Source organism: Papilio machaon, chromosome 13 (assembly GCF_912999745.1).
Source record: "Papilio machaon chromosome 13, ilPapMach1.1, whole genome shotgun sequence".
NCBI classification, from domain to species: domain Eukaryota; kingdom Metazoa; phylum Arthropoda; class Insecta; order Lepidoptera; family Papilionidae; genus Papilio; species Papilio machaon.
Genome location: NC_059998.1, coordinates 4,355,487 through 4,382,603, shown reverse-complemented (window position 1 = coordinate 4,382,603; position 27,117 = coordinate 4,355,487). Strand labels below are relative to the sequence as shown.

The 27,117-nt window shown below is 34.6% G+C and overlaps 1 long non-coding RNA gene across 1 annotated transcript in view; it reads right to left on the bottom strand.

Annotated features, from left to right (window-relative positions):
• LOC106717911 overlaps positions 1-27,117 on the bottom strand; it is a 60,374-nt gene that overhangs the window by 19,086 nt on the left and 14,171 nt on the right. Inside the window, exon 2 of the long non-coding RNA XR_001357358.2 lies at positions 1,223-1,282. This is a non-coding gene — a long non-coding RNA (uncharacterized LOC106717911). The remainder of the gene's footprint in view (positions 1-1,222; positions 1,283-27,117) is intronic.

Genomic DNA, 27,117 nt, shown 5'->3' with positions numbered 1-27,117 from the left:
CGTTCAAGTTGAGGCGCGATATTGATTTTTGTGAACCTAGTATTCTGTGTTCGGTGGGCGTGAGTTCTACAGTCCAATGCTTCTAATTTCCGCGCGGATGCCGGCACAATCATCTGACGCAATTAATATGTCTGGATCCGCTTCGGACCCCTTTTCGGCACCATTAAAATAAAAGCTACATCGCTGGAAGGGTTTCAATTTACAAATGCGTTGTTTTGTTTATCATTCCCTCGTATATAGTGCTATCTTGTCATGGGTAACTCAAAGCAAATCAGTGATCCGGTTCGCAGTTCAGCTCAATTTGTACCTGCATTGAATTATGGCTTGCGTTTCAAGCTGCGAACTATGAGTTACCAGGCAGCTCGCGGCTCACATAATTTTGATGTTGAGCCGCAGCTCAAAGGTTCAAGTCTATTGACCTGTCTAGGTATTATTTGACAATTTTATTATGTCATCAGATTATTTACAATGTACCAGGAAAAATAGGACGTTTTAATTGTTCAGGTAATTTGAAAATCACAACTACAATTAGATAAATGTATGTGAATGTTTAGTAAACATCTGTTTAAAAAAAAACTACAACTCTGATAGGTAATAATTTTTTTAGTCTTTAAAAAAAATAGTGAATCTTTAATTCCAGTTTGACTTCTTTTTCGTTAGTGAAGCATTGTGTAGTACATACCTATATAATACCGATAGAATTGAGGTCTACGAGATAACACTAAGTAAGGCAGTTCATTTTCACTTCTCTACAACAGTACGTAAGCACATACAATCTGTATAAAACAAACAGCATCATGAATACAATGTAACGTAACGTTTGAATAAGTAAATTGTGTACGAGGTCGACGCAACGCGTAAGTAGATTGAAGCCGAACAGTTAGTTTGATGAAAAGGCGGAATAGGTACCGCTGTTCATTACGCCCCTTGCAATATAAGACATCGTAAATCTTTACGCGGGAGACGCACACGAAGGAAGGCGCCAAAACGAAGAGATTGGCGGGAAATCGTGACGGAATAATCACGTTATTAAAAATTATCGCAACTCACACAATTATAACTGTGGTCATTAACGGCGAATAATTGTAGTTTTTAATTTAATTGCGATAAAAAGCAGTTATTTTTAATTAACTAACTTTAACACTATAACAGATATACATGTAGGTTATTTGAATATTATTCGTAACTTTTGTCTATGAGAAAATTAAAAAAAATATCATACCCAATAAGTCGTTTTACTCGTTGTTTGTTCGATGACCCGATGTTGCCTCTCGGTACGTACCTGCAAAAGATAAGCAGGAAAATGTATATCAAAGATAATTTAATATATCAATTTTAAATAATTGTTTTATTGATGTTAAATTGTCGATAAAACGTATATATAACCAAATTTTCTCTAATATTTTTTGTGTTTTAAATAGTTTTAAAATTATGTTAACTTAAATAAAAAATTGTATTTAAATAATAAATCTCATAATTTTTCGAGTTTGTATAAATTAAATTAAACAATATCAAAATTTCAAATGATTACAATCTGACACATAAATTATGTCTACAGAATTACTAAGTTATCGCAATCTTCAAGTTTAATAAAAGCAAGGAAGTAAAATAAATTTTCATACAACCAAAATGGATTTACAAATTGTTATTGCTCCCTCGTTATAAAAAACCCGTGCAATCTTTCCTTAAATCTTTGTGCAATTTGCATAATTAAAAGTTTGTAAGCATGCTTACAATTTGGTTTGTAATAAACCGTTTAGTCATGTTTATGATAAAGGATTAAATAAATACAAGAATTTTGACGTTTTTGTGTCATAATTTTTAGATTGTTTGGTTTTTCAATGTTTAATGGTATTGTTTGCTATGCGAGGGGAGACGGCGGGTCGCGGGGCGCACGGAACATTACGTTTTATTAGTCTGGTCATTGGCCATTTCAAAACATGATTTATGTTCCAACGATAAACTTTATTTAACGTCCACTGTTTTACAACTTTATTCATGTCTACGAGAATTCGCTTAGCATTTATTTTACTTCTAACTTTATACGATACGATTTTCAGTCGATTAAAAATGATGTTTTTCAAAAAATTATATCATATATATAGAGATCAGATCGATAAATGAATATTGTTATCAGTCTACGTCGGTAAAGAAGCCGTTGGGCGTTTTTTTAATATTTTGCTTTTAATACCCGCATAAGCTCAGCGATTTTCATCTTCAATTGTTATTAAATATATCTTTAGCAAAGCTATTCTTAAACCTAGGCCTTCTACATTCGTAATTATAAATTAGAGTGAAATAAATTAAATTACTCAAGAACATTTCCGATATTAAACATTTTACAAAACATATAATTTATCAACCAGTTTCGGTGGCCACACAAAACTAATATGTATATAAATCTGATTTACTTTGTGCTTAAACATTAAAATGTCATATTTATCACTCGTAATAAATATGCAACGGTGAAAACCAATCTAAAAATAGCACCGTTTGGAAAGTGTGTGCCTAACGGTCGTCTATATTTGCTTTGAACACTCGCCGGCCGCCCAAATACATATTAATATTTCCCCAATTATGAATCTTACACAGTTATACCAACACTCATTATTGTAATATAATCTTTCCGCCTGCTAATTAGTGCTGTTTCTACTATTATAATAGAAGAAAAACTAAATTAAATGCAACAGATACGGTTGCAGTTAGATAAATGTATACTCGTATATATTTTTAAGTGATTAAAACGTACTAGTAATTTTCTCTTCACATTATAGTAGTACAAATTCTAAACTACATCATAATTTTGGAGTATGGTTGATCATTTTATAATATATAGAATGTTTTTGTTAGTATGTTGGAAATTGATCATTATATGTGCAAGGCTCATTAATCTTACATTACGCAGTAGTACATGTAAGTGAGCTAATGCCAGTTTCTCACCAGGACAGAACAGTGAGGAGGAGTAGGCACAGTACTGTTTTGTCTCGGCGGCAGTAGCAGTACTGCATGGCCTGGCGGTTCTATCCTCGTGTGAAACTGGCACAAGTGTGATGCGCTCACATAGTTGAGCGATGACAATACTGCGTACTTAATGTCTCAATCGTAATCGTGACCGCATACTGTTCGCATAAGGACACCTCGCCTTCGACTCGCACCTTTCAAGAACTCACAAAGCGTGTATGCTAATATCGTATTTGCAATTAAAATCGACACCCACCAGGGGGCTATTGTCCCTCGTACTGAAATGAGAGCCGACAAATATTTTAATATCAACCACTCGAGATTTGTTAATTAATTTTCCTAAACACGCCGTACGTTATTTTCATATAGAATTCGTCTCTGATAAGACACACCTGGAAGATATGCTTAGTTTTTAAATTTGAAATATCGTGAGATTTTTTTTTATTTTAAAATCAAATCAAAATAAATACGCTAATAAAACAGAGTGGTGATCCATTATCGTGAATATTCAAATCTCACTTTGATCTTCAGCGATATAATGTCGATATATCAAGTCAAGTTTGAATAGTGAAAGGCCGTTAAAATATATTTCCGGAACTGAATCGACTCGCTCGCCGAATTCCAAACGAATCAGAATTGAATAGTATGATTATGAAAACACTCCGCCGTCAAACTTTTCCTCAGCGACTGATACTAATTGAACGAATTTTCAAAGTAAAAGTTGAACAAGCGGCAATCTTTCCGACATGGAAAGTTAGGGAGGATTTGAGGGGAGGGCCGAGCAGCGAACATCACTAGAAGAATGTAATAAGGCGCAGGTGGCGCGACTTCTTTATTGGATTTCGCGCGTTCCAACTCGACGTGTTTGATGGCCAGAGGATTCTTGCCGAACTCTTTCAACGGCTATTTATTCACGGTGAAAACGATCCCAAATCTGAAGCCAAAAGCTTCATCTAAGTGAAAATTTTCAAACTTACCGGGTACATCTAATAAGTTAACAAACGACCAAAAACACTCAGAACTATTTTTATCGCGGATTATCTTGTTAATTTATCTTTACTCTAAATTTTAAAATCGTAGACATGCGTTACAATCAAAGGCAATGCAGCTGAAACTTTGCACAACGTGTTGTAGGATCGTGATCTTAATGTCTTTAACACTTAATAAAAAAATAACTGTAATATCAAGTCTGGCATTAAGACTATAAATCACCAATAACCAATTCCAGACGGTCGTTAATATGAAGGACAAACGATTTCACAAGCGACGGTGTAAAAAAACGCACCGATTCAGTGTCACGAGGTCAGACCGAAAGGTTTCTTAGTGAAACGGCGAGACACGGCTGAAAGGAAAAGTATAGGCCGCGGCGGCGGCGGCGGCGAGCGTGCAGCGCGCTCGTGTCATTGACACATGCAAATCCGAACGACGTTTCGGCGCACGGTCATCGAACCCTCCATTCAATGACTGTCGAAAGTTATCCGCGTACGCCCGTAGGCCGTACGCCAGTAGCCTTCGTGGAGGACGCGTATTTTAGCACGCAAATCTCGTATTTACAATCGGCCACGATCCACGGCAACTTACCTTGCGTCTTGGAGACGCTTTGAGAATTGTTTATGTGTGCGTCATTAGTTTCTTATGGCATTGTTTAATTGTAAACAGAATTAACATTTAACTCTTTAGCATAAGGACGATTATTCCTTGTTGTACTGTAGCAGACGCGACGGGTGCACGAGGTGTGTCTGGCCATTGTATTATTAGCATTGCGAATTTCGTCAAGTGTCCTATGCTAGACGCCTTTAGCAAATACAAATGGACAGTATGCAAATGTCTCTTGTCTGCCGATATGGTATGCACAGATATAACAGATTGTACGGTTTTAGAATAAATGAGATAATTTCAAACCCAGATGAAGAAAAAACAAAAAGAAAAACAACATCTGATAGGGTATATCATCTAATTCGTTTGCGATTCATCTTTTTGTATGTATCATTAAAAAGCGAAGTCATATCTATTTAGATAACTGCAAAATATTGCCTTTACAAATTCCTACATTCACAATTTAAATGAATTTGTAAATTTTACGATAACGGGTTATATATTTTACGGATACACATGTGACGCGACAATGTTTCAAGGTTGAATATAAATGTAAAAGAGTTTGTTATGCTTTACACTGATGTATACTAAACCGATCCTTTGCCCATAGAATTAGAAATTCGACTTTTTTACAGTATAAATAGTACTAATTAAACAACGTTTGTGATTTTCTTCGGCTACGTATCAATCTTGAGAACCTTGTAACTGAAATGTTTGTAGAAAAACTTTTTTTTATCACTCTAATTCTCTTTGTAAATACCGAATAACAATATAATTTTGTACAGGTGTTGATAGCAATGGAAACTAACAGTTAACTTGTAAATTATGTGAACAGAATATTTAGATTAGTACGATGAACTATTACGTAGACATCAATAAACAATAGTTCCTTGTTTGATAGCACAAGTAAGATAGAGAGATGGTAATTTTTCGCAGCCGGATGCCGCGTTACTTTCAACTGCGCGGAATGCGGACAGTGACCAGCGACCAGCCTCCGTAGTCGCCGCGCCCTCGCCTCGCCTCGCCTCGCGCCGTCTCCACTCTGTACTCAACATTTACAACGTAAACTAAAACTAGACATTTTGTAAACAAACTGAGCAAGCCGCGAGGTTTCACTACCGTAGGTAATACCTATACTAGAAATACTTTAAAGAAAATCTATGGTTTAGACGATTATGTGCGCGATCGAGATAATAATGAGCAGTATTTGATAGTATGGTCAATGAAATTAGTTAATTAATTTAACGTTAGTTCCAAATTTATTTGAAGCTAGAAAAATTAAAAAAATAAACATACAAAGGTATCGAAGAGTTTGCTTATATCTACATTTCTGTTTCGGCAACAGAATCACATTTCTCTTAAGTTTCCAAAAAAAAAAAAACTTTTTGAATTCCATTCTATATTAATTTTTGGTTTACGATTAATCCGAAATCATAATGGTTTATTGTTTCTCGGGAACACTGCTGTACTCGTGTAAGATCCTATAATTATGAGTAATTTAAAACGTAAACCTTCTTTTTATTTTGTAATTCGCACGCAATATGTTCTCATCAAAATTTAACTTCTTTTTTTTAATATAACTACCGATGCCGTGTCGCTGCTAGAACTACAGAATACCTTATCAAGTTTATTTTTAAATTCTATTTGCCTTTAAACAACAGTTTTGCCATGATTTTTACAATGTCTTCCTTAATTTTTTACCGTGTGCTAGATAAATATACTCATTGTTAGCTCTTTACCATCGTTATCACGTGCCACCTGCATATTGCAAACTGTATGCTGACGTCATCTCAGCGACAGAATGTTGGCTTTAGAGATAACGAGAATTTGCTAACATTTTAATCAGACTTTTCCTTTTCATTTAAGGTCATTTTTAATAAACCCGACAAAAACTGTCGCAATTACCCTAGAATAGGAGTTCCAATTGTAATCTTTTCTAAAAATAAATTATTCCCATTGCTGCTGGTCAAAATCTAAAACACTAACCATATCCATATTCCTTGATGGAATTTATATTATATATGCGTATTTATATTTATTGTTGACAATTGTTTTTGATATAATTTCATTAATAGGTCACATAAAATTTATTCTCAACATATGGTATTGTTATCGCTTCATTTATTTATTAAATTGTATTCCTGAATGTATAACTTATCGTATACGACTTTAAATTCCAACTCGCATCTTATTAAACGTCTTTATATTTATGTATTCACTATATAACTATACGGTTGATATAAAGTTGAGAAGGTATTATACGATAGTAATAAATACGCTCAGCAGGTGTGTTCCATTTAAATCCGTTTTTTGTACAGCCGCAAATAATGTAAGACTCGATTGTAAGGTACACGCGTCTCGGCTCGGTATTTTTTCTTCTAAAACATCCATTAATTTTTTTCTCAACGAGTATGTTAATGCAAGACGTATAAATCAAATGAAGGTCCCAGAACGTGTTGTTCCTTTATGATTCTCAGTAAAAGGCTCCGTGTGAGGTTTGTGAAAATTATGTTACGATTACATTATATGTCTATTTTCGCGACATTCTTATGACTTGAATGTATGAATCATTGTAGTAGCTTTGTTTAACCGTAAATATGAACTGGAATACTATTATTGTTGATTATTTAGTCATTTAATAAACGTTACTATGTAATTGCGGTTTAATTAAACTGTAAAAAATTAGTTGTGTATATAGTTTTAAATTATAACCGTAACCACAAATCATTACGTTATTTTTTTATTTGAAAGTAAGCTATTACAAGTTTTAGTTTCCGGGAATGGAATAACGGTTATTATGCAGTTGTTAATTATTGTAGGCGTAATGAAAGTTTATTACGTTTGGTTCCTGTTCGAATCGGAGCGTGTCGGAGAATCACAGCCCGAAAGATATTCGCAGAGTTTTTGTCAGTCTGCTCTCGTGTGGGCAGACACCAGGCAGGAGCTTTGACGTATACGACGCGACGCGAAGCGATTTTGTTTTGTTGATTTTTTTTATAAACATACTAAGACCTCACTTCTAACGAATACAATTTTTGTTATAATGTTTTTTGCTGGTGATTTTTCTTGGAATAGGTCAACGATAATTTAAAATAAATAAGCTTTTAATTCAAAGTATTCATGTTGATGATTTAAAATAAATAAGTTGAAATGACAAAACTATTAACAAACCGGGAAGTCGGAGTAAAATTCAAAACGGGGTTCTTAGCCAGAGTAAAAATATCATTTACAAAAAAGATCGAGTCGGACGTTGCGCGGGTATGAGCCTTTCCAGCTTTATTTTATGCCAGATGTTTCCTTTGATTTTTTTTATTTGCATTGTTCAGACAAAGACGAAGAGACTCGGTCGTCATTTCAGTACGTACCATTGTATTTAGGTTTGTAGAAAGAGTTAAGCTCATACTTTATAGTTATTTGCTTACATTTCGCAAACAATCATAATTGTTACAAACGGTCGCAAAAGGCAAGTAAACTGCATGTTTAAATATGCAAAGATTGACGTTTTTTTCTTTTTATTTAGTTATTCTGAGCATGTTTCTTGCATTCTTGGCCGACATTCGAATTCAAATAGCCTCTAGAGCGCGTATGTTTTGTAGAAAGCTGTTACAACTACGTCCATTCCACAAGTTGTACTGAGAACTGTGCATTTAACGGCACTAGGTTTACTCCAGTGTGCATTCTAAACGCGCCAACGGTCCCACAAATTACAATGAATCAGTGCCATTATTTTGTCCGAAATCTGGTTCATTCTAGCCATTGCTTATAGATAGTTCTACTAATGTGGGTTTATGAGGTTATACACACAGTTATTCCTCGAACTTGACAGAACATGCGTCTGAGCGATAACCACCTAAGTCGAATTAGGGAAAATCAGGGTATGTACTACGGAAGTATGCAACACAAAGTAAATTGTATATAAAGTATTTTACGAGTATTAGTCGAACAATGTACAGAAGCAGTAATTGATAATTATCTTAGTGATATAATTTTAAGAACTTAAATAAAAGACTAGATTTGAATTACATATTTTCGGATGTAAACGGGATGGTGGCGCATGACAGCGCATGTCGAGGTACTGCAGTATTTGTCCAAATTTACCTTATACTTTTTTGAACAAGCGACTAATACCGTTCGATAGATTTTTTTTGTCGAAAAATCAATTGTCAACTACATCTTAATCTTTTGCACATTTCCGTGTACCACATCGAGAAGTAATTATAACGGCCCTTACGTTATGAATGGTGAGGTGAGGATGTGCGTGTGCGCAGGGCCTCTAGTAGTGTTCCGTTACTTTGCGGTCATCAGTCTCAAGCCGGGCCCCGGAGGCGATACGCCGGAACCGCGGCCGTATACGGCACATGACGAACGCGCGTGTCCCGCATGCTGCACGAGTCCAATACTTACCGCAAATAGGGCTGTTCCTTGCTCTACCCGGAAATATGTACCTACGGCAATATTGTACTGCATTGCATGTATAAATAGATGATCATAAAAACAGTGCTTGTTGGTTACTAGAAACTTTAAACAATATATTTTAGTTTATTTTGACGAGAATATCCATACTTCTACAAATTGATATCATCTTCTTAATTCGTTTTTTATGACTTGTACAAGTTCTCAAACGTTAGTTTTTGCATATTTAAAGATATAAAATAAGTCTGATCAATTTTGTTTAGTGTAAAATTGATACATCGTCGTCGCAAAGTCGTAGTAAAATCAATATAACTGGCGTCAGACGGCTCGTCCTCGTCATCATTAATTTTATGGCCACTAATCTCCGTAAGCTTATTAACACACTGACACGTGTACGAAAGTATATTCTCGGAATTCTCGGGAATACAGAAGTCATCGATCTGTTGACTTCATACTTTGACTTTTAAGAGACAGGACCTGTCAAGCGGGCGTATTCCCCTCTGTCAAATTAAAACTAACAATAAATATTAAACTTGCTTGTGTGCTTGTATGATTTTTGAGTCAGTAAGTATTCATTAAGACGTTTTAATTTTGTGTGTCAGCGATGTGGCAGTGGCATTATATTAAGTACAACGGCGGCTCTTTGCCCAATCCATTTCTCAATAGTCAAAGACTTCAGACGACCGTGTGTCATCCATTGGCAACTTTCGAATGATGCGAATTGCGTGCACCGAACATAGACGTAGCAATGTAAACAACGTCGCGTCGCTTACACGAGTCTGCATCGTGATACGCCATTTTGTTTTTCGCGAACACTTAAATTAGCACTGACCGGTATCTGTTTGAGTTTAAAACCACAACGTTCTATAATGAAGTTATTTATGTCATAATTAATTTAAAACGGGTTAAAACATTTTCAAACTTTTTTGTTTACCGATACTCCGATTTCTGTTGCTTTATTAAAATATTATGAAAAATACTGGTGAAAAGTAGACGTAATAAGCAACAAATAACAATAAATCCAGACTTTATCTTTAATACGCTCGAATGAAACCGAATGAAACGTTCCACATCAAAATCAGTCAAGTCACAATATAATAAAAATCATATAACCGAACATTTTACTATATCCGCGAAAAACATATTCTTATCAGGCTTGTGAAGCCGGTTTTTAATTCAAATTAAATTAGAATTAACTGCATTCCGCATTTAGTATTCGTGCGTTGTAAACTTATAGAGTTCTGTAGACATTGAGCTGTATCCGCGGTTTGTTCATTGCATCGCAACGTGCGGGCCGCATATTAATGTCATTGTAACCACGGAACTTGATACCTAACATGTGGCACATTTTTTCACTTAAATCATAATAAATCTTGTATACAAAAAACTTAAAGAGGCAAATGCATATGACGTACTATATGCCAATGTATTGATATCCCTTTGAAAATATGTAGAGAGAATTATAATAATTTTAGAGTTAATTTCCCAAAAACATACAAGTATGTAAAAACTATGAATATCATAAATTAGGATGTCTAAACCAATTACCAATGCAAAATAGATTTACCAATTTTAACAGAAAACAGATTATGATAGTAAAGATACTATCGTAAACTATAAAGGAAATTATTTCATTTCTCACGTTCGCATTCACAATGCTGATATCGATCAATGAAAAGATAAAAGCAATTGTTATATAATTGTTGATAGTTAATACATAAAAAAACTATTTGATTGAGGGAATAAGTTGACAATGGCCGCTTCAATCAGTTGAAACAGCTGTTGCATTTACTTCACAAAGCCCGCATGCTTGGCTCTCTGACTATGAAAGATAACTTTTTAATTTCGCCTAATGATAGTTTCACAGAAGGACACAAGTGATTTAGTAGAGTATAACGCCGATACAGGACAGTACTTTTTTTAACACGAAGTGTGTGTTTACAATAGCAGTACTGCATTGTCTACTGTTCTGTACTCGTGTGAAACTATTGTGCGTCCCTCTCGAGGGAATAGATAAAAAATAATCATACAGTAGTGAACGTTCAACAAAAGACTTAATTAATAATAATTGAGTGTAATTAGTTGTAATAATGCCGTATCTCCTCAGATTTAACTACTTAACGTTCATTGATTAAACATTAGATAAATTTATATGTATAGGTAAGCGCTGAGCAATGTGTATTCTTAGAACAATATTTATGTTGGCAGATTTTATTTAAGTAAAATTGATATTTCTGCTAAGTTATTTTAAAGCTATGTTATTAATATTATAGATGCGAAAGTTTAGATGGATGGATGTTTGTTTAAATTTATCTCCGGAACGGCACAATGCATCCTGATGAAACTTAGTACATGTAGAAGTCTAGAAGCACAGATAGACTACTTATTAAGTTTTTTTAATTACCTGCGGGCGGAATCGCCGGGACAAGCTTGTATTTTCATAAACTATTTAAGTTAAAAGAATTAAGTAATAATCACACATTCATAATGTATGTTCTAAATTGATATATGTACAAAATGTTTTTAAAATAATTAATGAAAATCGACCGTCCGTGGACACCGCTATTCGTAGAGATTGGATCGTGTGAATGTTTTTGTAAAGTAAAACTGTTACATACAACTAGCTAGTATTTTTTCATCATTAAATTAATTATTTAAAAATTATACTGAATGTTTAAAGTAATGTTACCATATTAAAAGTATTTATCTTAATTTCTACATTATTAAACATTAATTTTTGTACATTACGCGTTCCTAAACCATTCAAGTTGATATGAATTGAATGTTCTTAAAATTCCTGTTTATTTTTGACAGTCCATTTTAGTTAAGCACAAAATTAATAAATTAGTTTTTAAAATTCGTATCTTTCATTATATTAATTGTAGTTAACAATTCGTGAAGTGTGAAAATAAAAACATTTAAAGTGATTAATTCATAAAGCCATGCGAAGAGCTTTTAAATCAGCTTAAAAGATTTTAATGAGGTCTATTGCATACGCCGCGCTTGAATTTTTCAATGTACAGTTACGAAGAGTTTTACATTTGTGTCGGCCCTTCTAAGATACTTTTTTAATTTTAGGAAAAACTTACTTTTTTTATATCTCAATAAAATTATATAAGACTATTCTAAAGTTAACTGTAGTGTTTACTTAATTTTAATTGTTATTTAGTCGTCTTCAAATTTAGTTTAAACTATGCCATGCACATAGCGTAGTGATTGCAATTAAGTTTAACGAGTTCAGATAACGAACGGAAGACTTTGAACCCTGGTTCTTTCTATTAATAATTTATAACTATCATATTTTCTATATTTAAATTTATGACGATAAACACATTAAATGGATGAGATAATGCAACAATGGACTGACAATACTTATTGTGACAAGATCATTACTTTCTCAGTAATGGCTAGGAAGTAGAAAATTTGTATTTAAAATTGTTTTAATTTGTAATCCTACTAGTACTTATGCCCTCTGTGGATCTTCACCTTTACTTTCGTATGGACATAAATATTGATTTAAAGCATCTAATGTTATTATTTTAATGCTATTGGAATGTTATATCGAGTCTTTGCAGTCGGTAGCATTGCAACCAGAGTCCGCCGCTGCGACGGCGACATCTCGAATAACGCAATATTCACGGACCGGTAATTGCCTCGCCTTGCGGTGGTCTGATCTTCCGAGAAAATCATTATATTCAACACCTCGCCAATGAAATATTGCTTGGTAGGAAAACATTTCTCAATCATACCTAGTCAATGTTTACGACTGATATTAAGTTTTATTATATTAATCAGTTATCCAAAGATAATTAATTTCTATCAAATAAATCTAGATATTCCGATGGATATAAAAGTTCTCATGAGATTAATAAATTTCATATTAATTAACATTTCGAAACCATTTAATCCGAACTTTAGTATTTCAATAAACGACAATAAGATTGTTTATCATTAATTAACATAAAGTTAGTTTTATGTAAAATGTTTTTAGTCGTATTTTTGCGGCAAACTATTCTTAAGCGATTTGTAAACCGTAATGTAATCCCCTAGTTGTTCATTACATAGTTCCCCTAGCACGAAAAACATAATTTATACTGTCTAGACACGATAGGTGATATATTAGGTATTGCAGCGATGTCGAAATGTAACAACTTGTAAAACTATACGTTTGTAGGCAAGTTCCCGATTGCGGAGAAATGTTCCGTGCATGTATACTGCAGTCCAAAATTGCAGTTGATCGGAATGCCCGAATATGCTAAACTACGATTACATAGTTTCAATATTGAATTGCAGACTAGATTGTCAGACAGACAGTTACAATCATTGTTTTTGTAAATAACGATTTTAGACGTTAAAGTTTAGAGACGGCTAGATAAATATATTATTGGGACATACATGGTTACCTATTTATTAATTCAAATGTAATGTTTGTAATGAAAATCAGTAGAAAATTTAATAAATTATTTTCAGAATTAATCAATTATATAAACAGACAAAACGTATATAATAAAAGAGAAGTAATAACATTCAATTACATTCACAATAACTAATAATACAAGAATTACAAGTCTTTACATTTGAAACAACCATCTGACCTTTGTTAATAAAACATTTCATTGGTTTTATTTAACCTTTATTGACATCTTAATAAAAAAGGGTTACGATGGGCGTTCTTAATGCCTTTTATTATTTGCCAGCAGTACATTAAGATGAAAAGATAATAGTAGGTGTAAATTTATAGACACTTAGAATTATGTACCTTTTTTTAATCGATTAAGATCTACAATTAAATTTAAACAACATACGGTAACTAAAGGAAGTAATTCACATTCCTGATTTAATATAAAATGCAAAAATAAAAAAGCTACTTGATAATTTAGTAGGTACTCATAACTTTTAGAATAGTGTTTTTAAATAAAAGGCTACCAAATTAAAAGGTCTTGTACTCGTATTAGGAAGTAATGTAGATTATAATTTGTATAAGTCAGTATAAGTAAGTATAAGAAGAGATTCTTACTTGTGAGACGTCGAGACGATTTCTATTGTATAAAATAAATATATCTAATAGAAATGTTACACTCACGTTGCATTAGATAACATTTGTCACAAACCTAGCAGACTTCTCTCGCTTCTTCCACATCCATACATCCTCATACATCTAAGTTGTTTCTGTGTACCAATAGATATATTGTATTGCGGTGTGTTTTAACTATACGAACACCATACATGAAATATTTACGAGCATTCAGCAGAAGGCGACATATTGCCGTTAGCTCAAATCTCATTTGTTTGCAGCCGCGTCGCGTCAAGTTGCTCGGTTTAGGCAAGTTTCAAGAGCGGATATGTAAACAGCAGCCAATTTCCCTAATTAAGTACTCAGAGAGTGTAGCCGGCGTTCTGTTTGAGATGTGAGTGCGCCACTGCCACTATGTTTGTTTCACACGAGGACAGAACAGTAGGCAAGTGCAGCACTGCTATCGTTTGACAGCTAAACTAACGAAATTAACATTCTATTAGCATTATCGCGATTATTCGACAAAATTGGAATTAATACGTGACAAGCACGTGACATATCGAAAGTTATCGTCAATTCCGTACTTTTTGACTGTTGCTTTGATTTTCTCTTAGTCTACGGCAATACTGTTCTGACAATAAATGTGGTGTTCAAACAATACCAGTACTGCACGGTCCTACTACAGTGCATCACTGTTATGCCTTCGTGTGAAACTAGCATAATGACTGATGAGCTTTCCCCGTCCGCGTGTGTACCGGTGACATGTGCGCCGCAAGCCGCAACGGTGAAATGTGTAGAGGATTGCCATTAACAAGCTAACATCGGAAACATCGAAATGTCATCGACAGTTTTAAATAAGTATATTATAGTAAATAAATAAAATCGCTTTTTTCATTGAACGGAATTTAAACGATTGATTAAGGTGACAAGATACAGTATTTTTGTGTCTTAAAGTTTAAATTTTAATAAAAACTCATCATTCCATATCTTACCATATAATGAGTATGTATGTCAATAATGTTTTTTAGTAATTCCATATAAACGAATAATGTATTAAGTAACGAGTTATTATGACAATTTTCAAATGTTACAAAGAAGCGCAAAAAGAGGTTGTGTTACTATTTTAAATCGTTGGATTAATGCAAAGCGTTGTAATGCAATAAAAAAGCGAAGTGTGGTGCAGCGGCGCGGCCGGCGCGTGCGCGCGCGCAGCCCTGTGCAAGGTCAATGGCACGCGCCGCGCTCCCGCTCGCACACCGGAATTCCATATTTAAATCTCGTCCGCAGAAAAATGGCGGTCGGCTTCATTCCGCGCCCGTGTGTACGGAGAATTAATAAAACATACCTCTTTGCATTTTTTTTCTTTATCGTTTTTTCCGAGTATCGTTAAGAACATTGTAACAGACCTCTCATGTTTTTCCAGCGCCTTTGGCTATTTGCATGCAAAAAGTATAACTAACGTGTTCTTGCGTGACATTCTATAATTGGAGAAGTCAACTATATATCTTTTTAAATGTTCTTCTAAAGACGGACATGTGACCGAATTTTTTATCACCACCTGTATATTTCGATTTGAGGTCATATCAAAATTTGGACGATAAACTGAAATGTAGCTATTGCCAATGAAGCATACAAATTACCTATCACTAATCTAGAGTTCATATTTATAGTCCAAATTCAAATTATAGTAGTTCATTTCCTTAAACTTGTTTTAAGACAATAAAAAGTAGACACGTTGCGAAACTACTTTAAAATAAATTTAGCGTTGAATTTGCTACGTTGCTACGCTGATAGGATCCGTGCGTACAATAGCAGTCACAATTAACTCCGTATGAGTTGCAAGTCACCGGCAATCGAACGAGGGGGCGAGGGGACAACGGTGGGGATAATGCTCTAAAAAACTTATACTGTAAAGAGCTTGCCGTGTCATCACTTCATTTGGAACTTAATTACTGGTATATAGGTATTTGAATACATCAGTTTCTTATTTCTTAACATGTGAAAAAGTAACACTAACATGTCTATGACTACCGAATTAAATAAACAAATAACCTAAACTGTACACTTAATAATAATAACATGTAGCAAAATGTTATGTAAATACACTTGATACAATTTTGCCAATAGAAAATGTAGTAAATAATCAATTGTGGTAACGCCCTTCATTATAAACTACTCGACATGTATTGGGTAGGCGTAAACAAATGTTTCAAAATACAAAAACAGAGAGCGAAATGTCTGCAAACAAAAATAAACCCTCCGGCTAGTGACGCGTCAAGAGCCGAAAAGGCAAAAAGGGCTAAAGAACAGTCACTCAAATTGAACGAACGAGCACTGTGGCGAAATTAATTAATGTCCCTGCTATCCCCTCTGTCCCCTCGTAACCAGGAATGTTTCAAAGCGCCGATCGTGGTAGGGAATGAGTGCAAGTCATCGGCGGCAGAGCGGCGAGCGGCGAGCGGCGAGACGCATTGCTGGATTTACAGCGCAATAAATTGTTAGCGGGAACCGAGGAACCTTATCTGCTAACAGCTCGAATGAACTGTCGCGCCGTAGAGCAAGAAATAACACAGTAAAGGTTATAAACGTGGTAATTGCGGAGCTGTAACTATTTAGCGCGGCTCGAATTCACTTAGAGGCTACGTAGCGATACGAAAGCGAGATGATATAGTGAGTGTACTGAGAAAATTATTTGTAACTGCTCTGTAGAGATCGTATTTACGAGAGCAAAAAATAATACATGTGCTTATTGTGTATGGGCGCTATGTTGTATCTGTAGGGCTTGAATGGCAAAAGTGAGTAAATCATACCGAGATGATTTTACCTACAAGGATAATATACTACCAGCCATAAAACGTCAGTTCAATATCATTTGAAGGTTGATGAATAAATGTAGTTGCACTACACGTGTCATAAGCAGAGCTAAGTTCATATAAATGTTAATATTAAATATATGCATACAATCATCAAGATAATATGGGAATATAAGTTGAACAGTTTGCATTATGAACGTCGCCAACAATAGAGGCATTCGTTAAGGCCACCGGAGCGCGTCGCTCGAGCCAATGAGCGGATGTTGGTCACAGTATATTTACGATATCCGTTCAAATTAATTACTGTTATCGAATTCTATCAATAAATCCTTTTAACGAAGAAGAAATCGAACTATTATAGTTCTGGTTCAGACATTGAATTCAAGCAAAAATAACTTAATACCTACAAAAATATATATGTAACTTAATACCTAATAAATATACATACTACCTGTATATGTTTCCACATTTAAGCTGTCATAACATAAACTATTTTCCAAAAGGTCCATCATTCAATCATTCAAAGTTGCTAAGCATATTTCTCAAGGACTCTTATTCAATATTTTCAATTCACTATCGTCTCCATTATGACATTAAAATAAGTTTATGGTAAATCAAGAAAAGTCATCAAGTTATTAAAAACACAACAATTTTGTTTTGAAAATTGAACATTTCAATTAGAATTTTAGTATGCTCGAATATTTAGGAAGTGTCTCTATACAATTAGTGCATGGTTGTGACACTTCTGGTTAATTTTAGATTCTATCCAATTATGTGTATGGTAATAACACTTTTAGTTAGTAGGATGTCGTGTCGTGTGAGCGCTGGCTCGACGCGGACGTCTCGTCGGGCGTTGCGCGAACCAACACCGGAGATGAGCCGGGGCCCGAGGCCCGGGGCGCTCGCGTTAATTCCATCCGTACGGCCGCATCCGTGCTGATTAATAAACTGCACACCCACTGCTCTGCTGCCATTTTACTCGGGGTTTATTTTATACCAGAATGTGTCCGTAGTTTGCGATTTCGTCCTCGTGGAGAATAAAGAGGCTTATTTATTTTATGTAAATAAAGATTAATTTTTGTATACTTATTCCCTGTCCTTTCTAAAACAACTGAATGCATTTGGATGCCAGAGACCAAGATCACAACTTTCTGGAAATAAATAATTCAGTTTTTTTTTACGTAAAAGAATTATTTACTTTAATACAAGACAAAATTTATGACCGCCAATAATCAGAAAAGTGAACAAAAAAATGTGATATACGTATTAAAATAAATCCATAAAAACAAACACTACACACGATGCGAAAGTGGTAAAATAATAAAGTTTATTTTTCTTAAAGCTGCAAGAGTTGCAATTTATTTTTCAATTTATTTAGTCTTAGATGCTCTGAAGGAATTATTGTATTACGAAAATGAAAAGGTCGAGACAGTCTCTAGGGCAGGCAGCGAGGCGGCAACCAATCACAACTTGCCCGTTACGTCTCGACTTTAAATACAAGCCTTAATTGAACTGCTTCCGTTGTCATATCAATGTCACCGAATCCGTGGATGCCGTTTGGTTAAATTATTAAAACTCGTCAAATAGCATAACGAACAACGATTCACAAAATACGTTTTATATTTCGGAAGTTTGCAAAGGGTACTTCATAAACAGCTGCACTGTCATCAGTGCCCGCCAGCTCTCGACTCTTGTATTTAACTAGATCTGTACAATTTGATTCGCAAATTACAAACGAGCGACGATTTGCCGATCACATATACATTTTACGGTAACATTAGCCGCAGCCATCGTATCTACTCTTTAAAAGATAAAACGCTATATCCATTAAGATACTGAGAGAATACACTCTATTTATTGCTCGTGTCGAACCTCTTTCAACATAAAACTCTTTGCGTGCAATTATATAGCATCTCTAAATTCGAAAGATTAGTAGAATGACTTTTATTGTTTTCTTGTTGTATTTATAACTAGCGGTCGCCTTCGACTTCGTTAGCGCAGAATTAAAAAAAAAGCCTATAACATGCCCGCATGCATCAGCTACCTTCACGTTCAAGTCCAGTCACAATCGGTCTAGCCGTTCCGGAAATTACCCGGAACAAACGCAACCTTTAAAACAGACATATAGACAGAAAAACAGATAAAAATTTTAAAAACTGGTTTTTCGTTATCAACAAGGTAAATACATCACTTGTATGTACAAAATATGTTTTTTTTTCGATATACAGATCGATGTACAAACATTGCAACTTTATTAATATGTATAGATTAAGAGCGCATAACGAAAATATAGTCAATAATTAGTATTCAGAAATTTTTTCATCGTAAGTTTTTTACTTTCGTCATATATTTGATCGAACAATTTCAAGTACATTGTTGTAGAAATCAGACCACAGCGGTAAAGTAAATAATTTTAATTATACCTAGGTTACTCTTAAATTATCAAAATGCGCGAACATTACAGAACAAAGGTATTTCAACGAAGTTTCTTAATGTTTTCTGTTCGAGAGAATCTGAAACACGCACTCGGAAGTCGAGGCAAAGCGATAATTCTTCAGGGCCATTTCAAAATATCTTCTCGGTTCGAGTTAAATAACGTGTAAGAACAAAGAGTTTGCAATTTACAATGTTACTTGCTTAACGTTTAAGTGTTAGCCGCAAGAGAAATGTTTCACGTCCGTATTGTTATTACATAGTTAGGCAACTTTCAATACTTATTAGGCCATTAAAATGTTACAAAATTATTCCCACTTAATTTAATGAAGATAACTCTTGAACTTTATCTTAAAAATATTAACTTTTTACAGCTATCTCATTCAATTAAGTTTTTGTAAAGAGGTCACTTGATCTATTTTTAATGATTTTAATGATTCCAGACCAAGTGCTTTTATACGATCTTAAGTTATATACATATTTTATACTGATTTAACTATTTCTAATACTTTCTTACTTAATAAAAATGTTATGTTCATTTAAATAATATATTGAAAACAAACAAACGTATCCAAATTTTTTTAATACCAAAATTATTTTTGTCATACATTGTAAAATGGAAAATAATAAAATTTTAAAACTCACTTTGCTAGAAACGCATAAACTTAGATTAAGGATGTCGTAAAATGTAAGAGCTTCGGCCTGTTTACTGTCAAACATGAAGACAAATAAAATTTCAATAGCGAGAGCGCAAACGTTCACGGAAGTAAAAGATATTTTGGAGGGAGTCGCTCGCCTTTAGTAGGAAATGAGTGTCCGTGCCCCGGCGGGATATTGTCCCTCACAATCACGATCCGACTAAATCTCCCCGCTTTTCAGACTTAAAATGATGGAACAGATTTATCCTTACAAGTGTATTACATGTAAATTGTCCCGATGCTGATACTTTAGTACTAATTATCTATATTGTATGTTGAAAACGGAAATCACGCATAAAAGGTAAATTAACATAAAAAAGTGGGCTTAATTCTGAACGTTTACGTAGATTTTCTTTACTACGCAGAAAAGTGATAATTGTCGCAAAACAAAATCTCTCTTTAAGATAAAATTACTTACGCTTTTTTTAAAAAAAAAAAACATTGCAATTAAATTACGAAATTATGTAGGTTATTTCGATTTTAATGAATTAACATTTACGACGAAAATTAGCAAAGCAAAGTTGTGTAAATTATGTTCAAACATTAGTATTATCTGTATGTTCACAGCGTGGTTTTAGTGCGGATTAGCTTGTATGTTAATTAACACAAGTGTAGTGATATATGAATAATGCAACCACGTGGGGAAAAAAACTAGAAGATGGCTTATTTAAATGTTAAAATATGTAACTTATAATTAAGAGAAGATGTTTTTTAAAACATGTAAAATTAGTTATTAATATTCAGGATGCGAATAGTTAAATTGGATAAATAAAGTAGTTTTTTTATATGAATTGTAAATATGACAAGCTTTGAATTGATCACCATAATATGGTTGGCTAATATTATTAGGTGAAAATTAAATTTACATCACAAACAATAAAAGTTGCTAGTCCGGTAATATTATGACGTCAGTAATTTGTTTTGAAAACATAAACGAATAAATGAATTAAAATTATGTACATTTCACTTAAACATTTTTGATTCAAAAAGAATTTACATTTTAATATATTAAAATGGTAAGAGCCAATAAAACTGATAGAGGCGAGGCGAAACACAACATTGACGAACGGGAAACATAAAGTATCGTAAAGTATCCAATGATTGTAGTTCCCCAAAAGGTCCGGCGGGGTCGGTATATCCGCCGAGCCGGCGAGCGCTTCCGATTGAATTAATCTCGGGAAGCGACTACCAGTAGAGTCTGTAGGTACAGTAAGGTTTGTCAGCTGTATTCTATTTTTGAAGTGAAAATCGTTTGCACGTCTTGTACGCTTTGTAACTATATAGGTAAGAAAAAATCGTGACAATCGTGTATTTCTCCGAAACAATAGTAGGAGATACAGTGCAGGTAACCTTCAGTTTTACCTATTTTATTCGATTAAAACAATAATAGCGTCTTAATTGTTTATTTGTAAGACGAGGTGGAGTTTAAGTTCGCTCCGCGATGCCAGGATACTTGTTTGTAACTGGAATACCGCGAGCGACGGTGACTGTACTTACTACCTATACTCGTGATAAAAATTTACATATCGTATTGCGCGGGTTGCTTCCGAAATCGAGTACCTACACACCTAAACACGAATCACTTTAATCAGAGGATACCCGCCCGTAGCCAATAAAACGTGTTCCTTGATATAACATTCCAAACAAAGTACCGGTCCATTGTTTTCAGACAGATTGTTTGAAACTTGACACAGCACGTTGTTGTTGTTATTTAAAAAGTTTTTAGAAACATATAGGAATTATTTATCATACATCTAAAAACTTAAATAGTTTTAAGGACTATATATACTATTCTATATATAATACTAGCTTTTACCCGCGACTCCGTCCGCGCGGAATAAAAAAAATAGAAAACGGGGTAAAAATTATCCTATGTCCGTTTCCTGGTTCTAAGCTACCTGCCCACCAATTTTCAGTCAAATCGATTTAGCCGTTCTTGAGTTATAAATAGTGTAACTAACACAACTTTATTTTATATATATAGATATACTACCATAGAATTACAGTACAATTCTGAAAAATAACATATAAAATATAAGTCAGCGTAGCGTTTAAACCCTTCAATGGAAGAGATAAGACTGCTTTACAAGACTTTACGAGCATGGATAAGATACTCAAAAATATTATAAGTTAAGCTTATTTTTAAGACGTACCTTTTTCAATAAACCCTTCGTATATAAAACCTTTTGTGAGTTCTTGTCCTAAAGACCTTGAGCTTTGTACGACGTGTGTTAGATATAAATAGACGCTAAAAATAGAATACAGTCGTTCTTGCACTTGTGAGTTATAGTATGATGTATTTTTGCAATTTATTTTTCCAACTATTAACAAAGTTCATTGTACGTGCTCATTTCGAGTTGTGCACATACGACGTTAATTATACAAAATTAACGAGGTACCTACATGTAAGCACCCGTCTAATTAGACCGCACAAAAATAAGCGAAACACACTCTATAAAAGACACCTTTTTATATAATTTAGAACTTTGTCTTTAGTCCTTACAGCATGTAGAAATAAGATGAGGATCGAGTGACTTTGAAAAGATGTTTTACTATGAAGTCACATTTTAAGGGAGGGAGAAGAAAAATACATATGGCATAGGAAAAGAAAGAGAACGTGAGCATAAATTATAATTATTAAATCAACAATACTTTATGCAAAGGTTCCTGATATACTTTCCTTTCCACGGCAAATATTTTTTACACAGTTTTATACAAACTCAATGCTCACAATAAAGATTGTAGTTACCAAAATCAAACAAAAAAGTCTGTCACTGGTAAAATTTTCCGTGTCCTTCATTTAGAGACTGAGGGGCGAGCATCGATCGTTCGAAATTGACAGTGACGTGTCCAAATCAAACGACAATTAAGTATTTGAATGACTCGATAAATCGTGTCGGAGATATTTATAGAGCATCGTATTGTAGAGTCAGGAATCGCTATGGCAGTACAAAGAGGCAATTGACGATGCATAGACGATGATAGCTTCACGACGGCTGTGGACACGATCAATGTAAATATGATCGGACTGGTCAACGTATAACGGCTGTTTGCGGTCACACTTTGGTGAGGCGTGGTTGAGAAAAATACATCATACAGAATGTTATGAACGTATTTTACACGTTTAATTATAGGTATGTATGTAAACACACTTATAACATGACTAGCTGTCGCCCGCGACTCCATCTGCGCGGAATTAAAAAAACCTTTATAATTAGCCTATGTGTTCTAGAATATGTTCTACAACCGTGCCAAACTTCATCAAGATCCGTTGAGCCGTTTTGGGAGATACCTTTAAACAAACATCCATCTAAACATTCGCATTTATAATATTAGTAAGATAGCAAGAAATATCCTTCAAATTCCAAAAAAATCAAATTATACTGAAACTTTGTTGTCATTTCATAATGTATCAAAAAAAAAAACAAAATCGTAGTTCATTTTTTTATCCTTTTAAATTAAAATAACATTGTAAACAGTCAACCGCAACCGCAGTCCTGTTTGGTAAATGTCCAAGGCACGTCGCGTCGAGACCACGGAGAGGCCAGATGGCCGGCGTTGAATGAGCCACTAACGAGATCTCTCCTTTAGAGGCCGATGACATACGATTAATAACTTCAGGATAGTATTAGAAAATTTTATAAATGCTGATACGTAATTTTAAATACGCAATATTGAAATACATCACACTTGTAGGTACTCGTGCAATTTCATACGGATTAAAATTATTTATTGCAATCACGCTTTCGAACTGTTTGCCCGTCAAGCATATTGAACAAACAACTCATTAACACGCGATGTTATTAAACCATGGATTTCGACTACTGTTGTTCTGAAAATTATTTCTAATGTATGTAAATATAGATTATTAAAGTAGACAATTTAAATACGGACTTCACAATTAACTGACAGTTTTTTTTCCTTGTCTTAATCTAAACAAATGAAGTTCGTAAGTAGTCGGTGACACACAATAAAATACACTGTTATAACAAATACACAGTAATTTAATTCGGCTTGAAAGTTTGTAAATTATCGGGCTGATAAAGGTCCTAATTTATCCTTTAACTTAATTTTGCAAGCTTTAATTTTGTCGTACATGATACGATGTCAATTTCACGTCACGTAAGTGTTCAAACTTACTCCCATAGAACGATAGCGACGTAGGACGGATAGCGGTTCCCTTGTACAACCGGGATGCGCCCAATTCTCGCCAATAAACGACCCAGAGATATATCGACCTCAGTATAGGCTCATCGTTCACACGACTAACACCTCTATACCTGTGGGATTAAGGTACAAAACCGTGTAATGCAACCAGATGCTTATCGCATTCATAAATTATACGCTATTGAATTGACCAGCGTACTCGGTTCCGTGGTGCTTGGCGCTCATTCCTGACTTTAATACAGCCTCATTAAATGAGACATTGTCTTTTAAATTACACCGTTAAAAGTAAAATTTATATTTATCTTAAATTACACAATTCTTTTCATCACCATCGTTCTTTGTTAAGTCGTAAGTCAATTAAAGACGCGACGTCAGACTTCCAACTACACATAGATCAAACAGATGTGTGCAAAAACACATGAGAAGTGGATGAAACCTGTACCTACTACCCCACTCTATATGAGGTGGGGACTTGTATGGTACTAATGTTTCATAATCTATGTGAAGTCGGCACAAAGTAAATGATCTTCCAAATCAAATCATTGGTCACATTTTTTGTGATCATGTTGTCATTCTTCTCTTAGCCATCGTTTATTCCAACAATGCATTATTTCATATACGTATTAAAAAAAATCTGATCGAAAAATATTCAAGTTTTTTTATATATCAGAGGATGTTGTGATGAAGCAGAGGCATTTTCTCTTAGCGTCTACGTAATGCAACAGTGACGACATCGCGTAGCTACGTGACCTCAGAGCAGCCGCATGATTCACTGACGCTCCCCCCACGCCTCTCGGCTCGCATTCCTGCCTCCGCCGCATAGGTAATAGCGAATGCCATTCCGCAATAAATTCGTAAGGCCCATGCCTATAATTCACCCCACACCCTCACCTGAACTCAACTTGCAACTTCCAAAAGTAATTAAACTTTACAACTTATTTGTGTTCACTTTAAATGTCTTAATAAAAAGTTGAAGTATTTATTCTGCTTTCACAAATCGGCGTAGCTAAAATGTAAAATTACATAGAAATGGTTACCATTCATATGTGCTGTGTCTCATTGACAGCGCCAATTGCGAAGATATTCCGTATTAAAATTACTATGCGCCGGCGCATCAACTTTCGCATGCCGTAGCTGGAATCGATCACGGACCGTTTCGTTCGGACCTTTCTCTGCGCTGATTCATACTCCACAACATTAATAAATAACAGTCAGGGGGAACGCCACTTTGAATATTGTACTTCTAACATTCTTAACAATCTGTAATTTATCAACTATGTAAGCATTTTTTTAATGCTAACTCCATAAAGGTTTCTATATAAAAAGTTTTAATACACTTTTAAAAGTCTAATTTTTATTAGAGTCTCAACAGTTTAACGGTTTAGTGGCCATTTCCATAAATGGAAACGTCGGCGCGGCGCTGGCGCCTGAATTCCCTATAGCGCCTACTAATGACAGGATGGAAAGACCATTTTGACGAGGTTTACGCATGATAATATGTTCCAGGCTAGATTACCATTTATTTAGCATCTCTAAAAATAGTGTCAATGGTACTGGTCTGTACTGTACTTGAAAAGTAATTTCAAAGGTTAGTCCGTTATTTGTTATTTTTTTAAATTTAAATAATTAAGAAACATTGAAACAATAAGAAATTCATTTCGACATGTTAATTTGCGACAATATTGTCGCTCCAAGATTTAGCCGTGCTTTATCGTCTCTTTCGAAAAACGTTGCATTCCTTGCAGAAATACTTCTAAAGCGAACTTCTCGCCTTTGGAGGTTGTCCGTCGGGACCAGTCAAGAACTCTTGAATATCCAGGTTCGACTGTATTTTAAAAATCTATTTATCATATTGTAACATATATTATCGTAAAACTATACCCGTCAATGACTCACGGTTTGATTAAGACGTGAGAGGAGAACTATCGCGAGCGCGTTCAAACAATCTTCTCTCTCAAAGTATACTGCGAGGTGTCTGGCAAAGGCTATCGCATTGCAGTCAATAAGGACGGCGATCGGTTACTGGGCAAATGTTTACGCCATGAGATGCGAGTCGAGAGTGCGCCGCGGTCAACAAGAATACAGCGTCCATTCCGCTTCATCGCCCGCACCGCCACTTATATACACATATGCCCTATGTATATCGCACTGAGCGATATTACCAACTACGCTACGGATATTAGAAACGCTCCGTTGTTTTTATTATGCTCGCAGAAAATGGGAAAACCGTTTAATGAGTCATCGTTGATAAATGGATGTTTTATTTGTTTATAGATTAATGAGTCAGTTATACCTTTACTGCAACGTCATTATACTTTGTGATAGGTAAATGTACAAGCGACTACATCAACATAATTAAGATAAATAATAAAATAGACGCCCCGTTACAATCTTTAGCAGGGGTGTTTTATCAATTTGCTTCAGTGTAAGTGAGAATGGACTAAATCGTTTACGTTCGGTCTAAGCGGGCCGGCAGTGATTGCCTCGTGTCGGGATAATGCGGGCCGCAGCCGACAAACGTTATGAACCCCCTTGATTTAATTGAAGATTCCTCGAGCGGTTCGCATGCACCACCACAGTCTATGTTTACCCGGGAGACATTATGAGCAAGCTTCCTTTATAATAAATACTTTATGTGTATGTATGCATATCGTACAGTATTATAACGCATTTTCTACATTAATCTTATGAAGAGAAAAAGGCTGTTCAAGAAAAAACGAAGAAATTCACTAACCTCTACAATTTGTCAGGATATAACCCGTGGTATATTGTACCTATTTGATTTTCGCCATTTTGACGCTGACTTTTGCAGTTGATAGATGTGGTGAAGATTCAAACTAATAATAAAGATATATAATTAACTGCCAGAAACATCAATAGGCGCGTTTAAGTCAGTAAAAGTAACGAAGTAAAAGATGTATTTTCCAACCATAAACCCCTATCCCAACGTATAGATATATTTGAGAAAATTAATAAAAACTATTTTAAAAAATCTTTTACAAATTCTTATTCTTTAGTTAGT